Consider the following 10,653-nt stretch of genomic DNA (forward strand, 5'->3'; position numbering starts at 1 on the left):
CTTCTAAATCTGTTCCATACTGAAAATGAATTGCAATAATAAATGAAGATTTTTTTAGACTTATGTGTAAAACAAGATAAAATGAACCCAACATTATAACCTTCTCTCTGCCTTTTAGTAAGAGATGTTGTGCCCTTATTTAGGGTACATAGTGGTTCTCTCTCATGGCTCAGCCGTCCTGATTTCCAAGCATTGGTTCCCAGCATGAAGCAGGCGAACATGGCACATGTCATTATCTCAGAATTTCAGTGTTGTCCATGAATTAGGACTTGGAAAGTGGTTCTTTATGAAACAGAATCTTTCAAAATGTTAAAATTAAACAGCATAAATTTTCATCTATGAAGTATTTTTTAAACACCTAGATCTAATCAAGACCCTCTCCTTAATTGTCATATCTTAGAGGAGAGTAAGAAGTCCCATAAATTGCAGGCATAGAAATGGATCAGCCAAATATGATGTACCAAGCATGTTCTGGTCTGAAGAATCTGAAACAAAGAACCGTGTTCTGAGATAATCACAGAACATTCAACCTGGAAGTTGTGCGACTCCATGCAGTGCTTTCCTTCCTTCCTTCCTCCGTTCCTTCTTTCCTATCTTCATTCCTTCCTTCATTTTTTATTGCTTCTATGTGTTTAGACAGAGTCCCATGAATCCCAGGCTGGCCTCAAATTTGCAATGTAGCCAAAGATGAACTTGCACTTCTGATCCTCCTGCCTCTACCTCCTTAGTGTTGGAATCACAAGCCTTCACTATCATGAGCAGGGTTTACTGCATGCTAAGCAAACACTCTACTAACTGCCCTACATCTCCATCTCTCAAGCTGTTCAATTTTTATCTGCCAGAGGTATATACAGATGTATTCTCAAGTGAGTAACACAAGTTGGAATTTCCCTTATAGCACCCTACCTTCTTCCAAGATAGACTGAATATAGATGGATTGATGGGTAGGTGGATGGATGAATGGATGGTTGCTAAATATTTACTTATGTGTGTAATATGTTTTAAAATGGCATGATATTCACAAATATCAAAGCTGGGAAAAGTGACTGGTTCTTATTACACTCTCATTCCCTTTATCTTTTGTAAGTCATATTTTTTGACAAATAAGTCTTCATCAAATTTGTAGGTTGATGCTTTTTCAGACCATTATTGTAACTAACACTTTAGAACACCATGCTCCCTCAGGTGGAAAGCCAGCTGACATCAGGTAAGTCACAGACATCCATCAACACCTTCTCCCCACCCAGCCCAGCAGCTCTGTGATATCATCACAGTCAACCATTCCTAGCCTTTGACACTTAACATTCATTTCTTTCATCTAAAAAGTCTTGCAAAATCTTGGTTTACCATGAGTATCTCATTTGGAAGCCAAGTCGGTGTGTCGTTTTGATTTTGTACCAAATCTCAAGTCTTTTTAATTAGTGTATAAATGCAGCATCCATTATTATTACCAAAGTAGGTGGAAATTGATACAAGACTGCACACGGTTTTTTTTTTTTTTTTTTTTCAGTCCTGTTTGACTCAGTTCCTTTACTCTTTCAAATTAGTGAAACAGTGCTGAGGCTATTTTTAGAATCCCTTGTTACTTGCAAATAAAGTGGCTTGGCCCTTGGCTCTTTAATCATTTGCATCTGGCAAGACAGCACAGTGCCTAGAAATCGGGAAAGAGGAGCATGAGCTGCAAGCTCCATCAGCCATGAGTGTATGGATTGGGAGAGACTCTCCTCTGAGTCTTGGTACCCATGTAGGAGAGACAGGGATGATTATACTGGTCACTTTACAGGTGTTCTAGAATTATACCTGCCCCCAACACACGGGGATCAAGCAAAAAAACATGTTAGAACCAGGGGGGTTAAGAACACCACAAGAAAACCCAAAGAGCCAACTCACGTGGGCTCATCGGGGCTCACAGAGACTGAACTAACAACTAGGGAGCCTGCATGGGACTGACCTAGGCCCTCTGCATATATGTGACAGTTGTGTAATGTGGTCTTCTTATGAGACTCCCAACAGCGAAAGCAGTGGCTGTCTCTGACTCTGTTGCCTGCCTGCTCTTGGGATTTATTTCTCCTACTAGATTGTCTCATGCAGACTTAATAGAAGAGGAGGTACCTAGTCTCACCACAACTTGATATATCATGGCTAGCTGATATTCATGCGTGGCCCGTCCATATTTGAAGAGAAACAGAGAAAGAGGTGTAGATGAGGGGGAGGTTGTGAGGAGGAACTGGAAGGAGAGGATGAGGAAACTTTGGTTGGGATGCAGAAACAAACAAACAAACAAAAAGACTTGGGGATGATGTTTAAGATTTTTGAAAGGTAGAGTTAAGTTCGAGACACTACATCTTGAAAGAAGTCCCTGCCTGGGCCACCTGTATGTCACACATTTGGAAGCTAGAGGCCTGTCCATTTACACTTGTATCTCAGAAACAAAATGCAGTGAAAGTTGAATGGCAAGATGCTAGGCTTTTGCAGTGATTCATAAGTCACCTTGCCTGAGGCAGCTCCAGAGGATTTTAAACAAGACACCGTTTCTCACCCTGTGAGTGAATATCCCTCCACTTCACTGCTGGTGATATTGGCTCACTGGAGCACTGTAATTCAGAATCAGGGTACTGCCTCCTTCTACAGCAGGGCATATCAAAATCTTCTGGAGGTTCTTGTGAGTGTGGTGTGTCAGGGTGTGTGTGTGTGCATGTTTCTGCAGATGTACACACTAGTACGTGTGCATGCAGAAGCCAGAAGAGGATAGTGTGCATCTTCTATTGCTATCCACTTTTTTCTTCCTGTGAGACAAGGTCTCTCACTGATCCTGAAGCTCACAATTTTGGCTAAAACTGTCACTGAGTCCCAGGGATCTATCTGTCTCCAGCCCCAAATGCTGGGGTTATAGGTACATGTGACCAGGTCTGGCTTTTGCATAGGTGCTGAGGATTTGAACTCAGGTCCTCTTGCTTTCATAGGAAGAGCTCTCACCCCTCGGCAACATCTCTCTGATATTCCCTTATTGTGTATCACTAACGAACTGCTGCAGACTGTCGTGGGGATATGATCAGCCCTTACAGCATCACCAAACATAGAAAGGTAGTGTGTTCAGTCAACAGAAAGTAACAGCCACTCTGTGACAGTTTGCCATGGACAACAAAAACCCAATGGTCCCGCTATGGACAGAAAAGGTGGTCTGGAAGTGAGTGGAATGTCTAACATGATCACTCAGATCTTAAAAGTAGTAGCTAGGAGAAATTGTGTTCAGAACCAACGTAAATGGCATCCTCCCAACAGGGGTGAGCCACTTGTTTCCTTGGAAAACTGGTGTCCTCATAGTACAGTGGGTAGGCAGAGTTTCCAGGAGACACATCTAGAACCATATCAGTGCCTCAGGGGTCACATGTGCTGATGACCCCCACACTAGCTGACACTGTTATTTTCCTACCTATAAGGCAACTCCACTGCCCCAGAACCCCAGCCCAGCCCTTGCTCAGGCTTCAGGCATCTGCTTTTCCCCTTCCCAGCATGCCTGATAGTGTGAGGACACTGTGGTCTGAGAACTTTGCTTCCACATACATGATTCTGACTTTCCGTTAAGCCTAATACCTGAGCTGACCTTTATCCCTCTATCCCTTTCCCATTACTGTCCTGAATTAGACCTAAAATATCCCAAGGACTCTCTACAAATGCTGACCATTTGTGTCACTTGGTAGAAGTCTTTGCAGATCCCAATCACAAAGCTCATCACCTCCATTTCAATGTTACCAGCTCCAAATGTCTCCTTTTCTCCCCTGGATTTTGGGTACACACTAAGCATTGTTGAAAATGTACTACAGTGACAGCTGGGATCTGAGCACATGAGGGACTCTGGGTTCCACAGTGTAAGATGAAGTGATGGACGGGCCCAAAAATAGAGCCCATCTGATAACCTGGAATGAAATGCCCCTGACAGCTGATGCTTGTCTGTCCCTCTAGCACAGCACACTGTGGGCTCAGTGGAGCAGAATGGAAGTGATCTGCCAGAAAGTTCACTCTGAGTTGGAGGGACCCCTCTGCACTGCCCAAGCACCCAAACCCACACAACCTAGAGGAGGTCCACAGCAAGATGCTGACCCTTAGGTGGATATGTAAGTTTCTCATCTTGTCACTGTGACAAAATATCTGTAAAAACTTAGCAAAAGTTTCTGCTGCCTCACAATTTTAATCTACCATGGCAGAGAAGGCAGGGCAGAGTTCATGGCATTATAAGCAGAGACTGGAGGCAGTCCACTTCTTTGTGGATCAAGAAGCAGAGAACTCTGGGATGGAACTAGAGAATAATATAACATTCAAGGCCCACCTCCAGTGTCCCAGGTCTGCTTTTAAGGCCACAAGTCCCAAAGGGTCCATAATCTCTTCAAACAACACTGACACCTAAAAATCAAATAAACAAATGAGCCTATGGGTGGGAGGATCGCATATCCAGACTGCCATAGTAGATGACCAATGGGAAGGAAGCACAGGGAATACCATGTTAACTGGAGCACAGAGAGATGCTCTAGTGATGGGGATGTCCTTCTGTATATATGTTTCTCTTATTGTTTGATAAATAAAACACTGTTTGGCCAATGAGGCAGGAAAATAGGTAGACTAGGAGAATTCTAGGAAAGATAGGCAGAGAGAGCCTGCCACAACAGTCTCCATGTAGACCACAAAGAAGTAACAGGTCCTGGCATTCTCCAGTAAGCTAAGACCACATAGAAATACATAGATTTATAGAAATGGGTTAATAATTAAGACAGAGCTAGCCAATAAGAAGCCCTAGTCATTGGCCAACAGTTTAATATTAACATAGCGTCTGTGTGTTTATTTGGGGCTGAGAAGTAATGGTGGGACCTGGTAGGATGAGAAAACCACCAGCAACACTCTAGAAGGTGGATCCCCTCACATTCAGACTCTGAGCATTTGCCTGTCTACCCTCACTTGAGAATGACAGCAAGAGCTAGCAGAGCTGATGACCTTGGGATCACAGGATACCATGCACACAGCAGAGGTGCCTCGTGAATACTTTCTCCCTTAATCAGTTCCAAAGAAGATAAAGTCATCCCTCCATACCTACAGGTTCCATATCTGTGCTGTCAACCAAGCTCAGCTTAAAAAAAAAAAATTAACACTTGTCTCTGTGCATTTTGCTTGATGTTCTCTAAATACTATAGTATGAACTTATTTGCATAACATTTACATAGTATTAGAAGACAGTTTAGAATATTGGGAGGGTGCATGTAGGCTGTATGCAAATACTAAGTATTTTCTACAAGGAGCATAAGCATCTGCATATTTTGGTATTTTCAGGGCTCTTGAATCCATTTCTTTGTGGATACCAAGGGATGGCAGTAGAATCTGTGCAGATATTAGTTAAAATTTCAACCAAGGCAAGAATGCCAAATAAAACTCCCACAGATGCATTTTTTTGTTTCTTTGAAGCAATTCTTTTTTTTAATTTTATACCCTGACCAAAGTTTTCCTTTCCTTATCTCCTCCAAGTCGCCCCCCCCTTAACTCCTCTCTTCCCACCCTTTAATCCATTCCTCCTCTATTTCTGTTTAGGAAAGAGTAGGTCACCCATGAGTATCAACAAAACATGGGATATCAAGTTTGCAGTACAACTAAGTACCCCCCTATGTATTAAGGCTGGACAAGGTGACCCAGTATGAAGGATCAGGGTCCCAAAGGCCTGTAAAGGAGTCAGGGACAGCTCCTTCCCCCACTGTAGGCCGAAGTTTCCTGTCTTGGAGCTGTTTGTTCCCAAATACCTGGCAGTCACATCCCAAATTACCACAGAGGCCTATTACTTATAAATGTTGAACCAACCATCTACCCTTCTCCTTCCCATCATCCTTAGTTTAGTCAACCCACCTGTACCTCTTGCCTGACTACCGCCAATCAGCATTTTATTAAACCTATTTGAAACAAATCTTTATAGTATACAAGAGGATTATTCCACAGCATTTTTTTTTTGTTTTCTAGAGGTCCTGAGTTCAATTCCCAGCACTCACATAGTGGCTCACAACCATCTATAGTGAGATCTGATATCCTCTTCTGTCAGTCAGGCATGCATGAAGACAAAATACTGTATAAATAAATAAATAAATAAATAAATAAATCTTTAAGACTGGTGAGATGGCTCAGTGGTTAAGAACACTTCCAAAAAGGAAGTTTTTGACTTTAACATAGTAAAATTATATACAACAAAAACAGTTATCAAGTAAGAATTATGGTTATAATATCAAATCCATTTGTATTTGGCAGAATTAAAGAAAATATTTTATCATTTTATCTTATCTTTGTGAGTCTGAAGTTTTGTATCTAATTTACCTTTTATCTTAACTAAGGAAAACCATAACCATCTAGTCTTTAACTCCATCAAAGACCCCAGAAGGGCAAAATGATACCTAATGACAGGGACCTCAAGCTGCCTGAACAGTCACCCAAAGTTCCTCTGTAACATTGGGACATCCAGCTCTAGCCTACAGGCCTAGCATATCTGACAGACTTTCCTGTGAAGCAGGGATAATGAAGTATTTTCCCTGAATTTGTCAAATGTTAATGGACTAGACATTGTTAATGTAATTATTGTCTGTATATATTTGTACATAGATATTGTACTTTTTGTATATAGTTTTTCTGTTAGTTAAAACCTTTGCTTTTTATTTAGACCAAAAGGGGGAAATGTGATATTTTGTTTGTGTTCTGACAAATAAAGCTGGCCTGGAGATCAGAGGGCAGGGCTAGCCACTAGTTAACCACAGAGGTCTGGAGGTCTGTACAGAGAGGAGACAGGAAGTGACAACATGGGACAGAGAGAGAAAGTGATAAGGTGGGGAATACACAGGATCTCATCTTTCTGGTCTGAGGATTCGAAGAGGTAAGAAATGCCTATGACTGCTCTTCTACATCTCTGATCTTTCAGTATTTACCTCAATATCTGACTCTGGGTTTTCATTGATAAGACCAATTAGGATCAGGCTTTAAGCCCCACAAAAGGATCAAACTACACAACTATAACATACTCGAAGAGTGCCTAGGTCAGTCCCACTAGGCTCCCTCATTGTCAGGTGAGTCTCTGTATTGCATTTTTAACAGTTTTCCTCCAGAGATAAGAAGTTCATGGGGGTCACGTGACTGCTGACTTACATCATCCGGCCATCTTTTCCATCTTCCACTCCCCAGATCCCACAATATGGCTGCCACCATGTTCCACACCCTTCTCCTACTTCTTCCCTTCTCCTGGGCATCCTGCTCCTCTCTGTTCTTCATGGTGGCAGAAACCTATAGAATAAGGGCACCCTTTCCCGGGAACAGTCACCTTCAACAAGCTCATTCCCAAAACCAAGTTTGCCTTTGTCTTCCTGAGCCCCTGCACAGTGGCTCGGAAGGTCACCATGCATTAGACTGATGCAGCAGCATCTGACCTGGAGGAGGAGAGAGCAACATGACTCAGACAACCAGCTGCCAATCCCAAGTCTTGGGGAACCTTGGGGGAGAAGGGGGGGTCAGACAATGTTGACAGATTAATATGTCTGTGTAGTGGCAGACACAGAGATATAATCTGGGTAGAACAATTTTACCCGGCTTGCAGTGTTCTCTAGGAGTAATGTCATTATGTCATCTAATTATGATTAATACTTGATTGTTCCAGAACATGACTGTATAAGTGTTTTGCCTAGATGCCTGGAGAAGACAGAGAAACAAGATTCACCATTGAAGGACATGACATCCATAAGCCAGGAGAAACATCTCATGATTAGGTAAAAACCAAATGTCAAGCCATGTTCTGCTATGTGTGTCAATTTGACACAAACTTTGAGTCACCAGGGAAGAGGGACCCTCAGTTGAGCAATTGCCTCTATTGGCTTGGCTTGTGAACGCTGTAGGGCATTTCTTGATTAATGATTGATGTAAACTGAAGAAGATGCCACACCTAGGTAAGTGGTCCTGGGTTATACAAGGAAGCACAGCCTGAGCAAGCCATGTAAATGGAGCCAGTAAGCAGCATTCCTCCATAGTCTCTGCTTCAGTTCCTGGCTCTGTCACTGGTTAGGGTTAGGGTTAGGGTTAGGGTTAGGGTTAGGGTTAGGGTTAGGGTTAGGGTTAGAGTTAGGGTTAAGTTTAAGGTTAGAGTTAGGGTTAGGGTTAGAGTTAAGGTTAGAGTTTCTGCGGCAGCATCTTTCAAAGACGGACTGTGTGTAACCTGCAAACCCAACAAACCCCTTTCTAATCCAGGCTGGTTTGAGTCAGTATGTTAGCACAGCAACAAGAAGTAAACTAGGACACCTGCGGTCCGAAATGGTCATTGGGAGGTCAGTGAGGACCACATTAAGGTGCAATCAGAGTTAGAGTTTACACAGATATCACTTATTTAGTTACATGTGCCAGGCCTTAAACCAAATCACTCAAAAGGCTTTGCTCTTCATTTTATACCTTTGTAAAAGACACTTACAAATATTAAGTGTCCATGAGTTAGAGAGGTCAAGATGAGGTTTAGGAAGGAGCCAGGGGCTCTACCCTGGCTCTACTGACCACAGAACCCTCAGCAGGGTCTCCGAGAAGCGATGGTTGGAGCAGGGTGGCTCTAGACTCCTGTGGTGAAAGGGCCTGTGGTTCCGGGGCCTGGTGTCTGCCTGAAAGAAATAGAGGCTGAGGTGACCCTGTTTAAGCAGGGAGCTCCGGTAACGGAATCCCAACTGCTGTGCCTGAGGTGCCCATGGTAGAGGCCATGCAGGTCCCATCTACTCCCGTGATCTGCCCAATTATTGCCACCAAACACGTACCAACAAGTCCAACAGACCCTGGAGGCAGCTGCTGCAGCCAGAGTAGTTCCTCCCTTGGTGGGAGGCCCTCCTTTTGTGGGTCCAGTTGACTTTGGCCACACAGATCACAGTGACCTGGACAGCCCTGAGGTTTGAGAAGCCACATTCCTGAGGCGAGCAGCTGTGGACCCCTTAGAGGGCCCCTATCCGGCATCAAGCATTCGTCCATGGCTCAGGCCCATGGACCACCCCTGAGTTCTATGGCTGCTCTGAGACTTCCCCTGGAAGAGCCAGCGGCTTCTGGAGAACTGGGCCTAGACCTTGGGTTAGGCCTGAAGGAGACAGTAGTGGCCACAGCACCTGAGCTGTGGGAACAGAAGTGGTCCCAACTGTCTCTGCAGTCATTGGTCCCAGCCTCCGGCTGGCCATAGCCATGCCCTTGCCTGAGCCTGAGCCCATGCCCCTCCCACTGGAGGTGTAACATGGCCTACTGCCTCCACTTCGAATTCTGGAGCCCCTGAATTCACAAGCCCACCCCCCTAAGCCTTAACCACCTCTTAGCCTTATAGCCCTAGGGGTCCCAGAGCTGCTGGGTAAGGACAAGAAGAAAGGCAAGCCAGAGGAAGTGAACCGCTGCCTTCAAAGGGAGAAGCTGGGGGGACACCAGCTTACTAGAGTGGTATGCCAATGACTTCCGGATCTGGGGGTGGAGGGGAGAGACAGGGGTTGAGGAGGGAGCAATGAGGTGAATGATGTCATCTTGGCCTGTGCCTTCAGTCATTTCCCATCCTTCCTTAAGGCTAAGGTGATCCAAGAAAAGAGGACAGGTAAAACCAAGAGCTATGGCTTTGTCAGCTTCAAGGCCCTGAGTGAGTAACTATGTGCCTGCCACGGGTGAGGTAAATGGGAAACACATGGGCTCATGGCCCATCAAGCTTAGCAAAAGCGTGTGGAAGGACCGGAACCTGGATGTGGTCCACACGAAACAGAAGGAAAAGAAAAAAGTTGGGCCTCAGAGAGTGTAAGTTGACACCCGCTCCCACCCAGCCAGGGGCTAGCTACTTCCCACAGTTGTTGGTGGGTAAACACTAGCTGTCCTCTTACCTGTCCCAAAACCAGTTTCAATACATTTACCTTCATTTCGAAGGGAAAAAAACAAAAAACAGTTTAGGCTTCATGCAGCCTCAGCTGGTGTTCAGTTGGAGCCTCCTGCAAGTCCAGAAAGCCTTATTCCTGTCTGTGTGTCTCTGTGTCTGTGTCTCTGTCTCTGTCTCTCTCTCTCCAAACCCCTGCCTGCTCAGAGAAGGAGAGAAGGGAGGGAATCAGCTTTCAAAAGAATGTGCTACTATCCTATTTAGCCTCAAGCAAAATGATAGGGTTTGGACTTACCAGGGCAGAGCTGAGAGTAACACTTCCAGAAACGAAGACCATGGCTGTTGTTATACTTCTTCAACACAGCTCACTGTGTCAGTGGAGAAATTTATTATGAGGATCAGAAAATGTATTAGCTGATTCTGTTTCTTAACCACAGTTTTATTAGTGAGCATCTCTGTGATATTGGGCAGCCTACAAGAGGCACGGAAGAGGAAAGGGGCAGCAAGAGCAAAGGATAAGTCTGAACAATGCTAAATACAGAAAGGGGGAGAGGCACACAGGCTAAGATGTTGGCTAGAACTTACTTCCTCACCAAATATTTACATAATTTTCCCAAACTGTGATGGTCTGAATAAGAATGTACACACGCGCACACACACACCACCCAGGCTCATAGATTTGAATGCTTGGTCACCAGGAAGTAGCACTATTACCAGGTGTGGCCTTGTTGGAATAGGTATGGCCTTGTTGGAGGAAATGTGTTATTGGAGACAGGCTTTGA

At 44.3% G+C, this 10,653-nt stretch overlaps 1 pseudogene; it reads left to right on the top strand.

Moving 5' to 3' along the window:
- The first annotated feature begins 1,173 nt into the window (after positions 1-1,173).
- LOC100773855 lies at positions 1,174-9,802 on the top strand (annotated as a pseudogene).
- The last annotated feature ends 851 nt before the right edge of the window (positions 9,803-10,653 follow it).

This window comes from Cricetulus griseus, chromosome 3, assembly GCF_003668045.3.
Source record: "Cricetulus griseus strain 17A/GY chromosome 3, alternate assembly CriGri-PICRH-1.0, whole genome shotgun sequence".
NCBI lineage: Eukaryota > Metazoa > Chordata > Mammalia > Rodentia > Cricetidae > Cricetulus > Cricetulus griseus.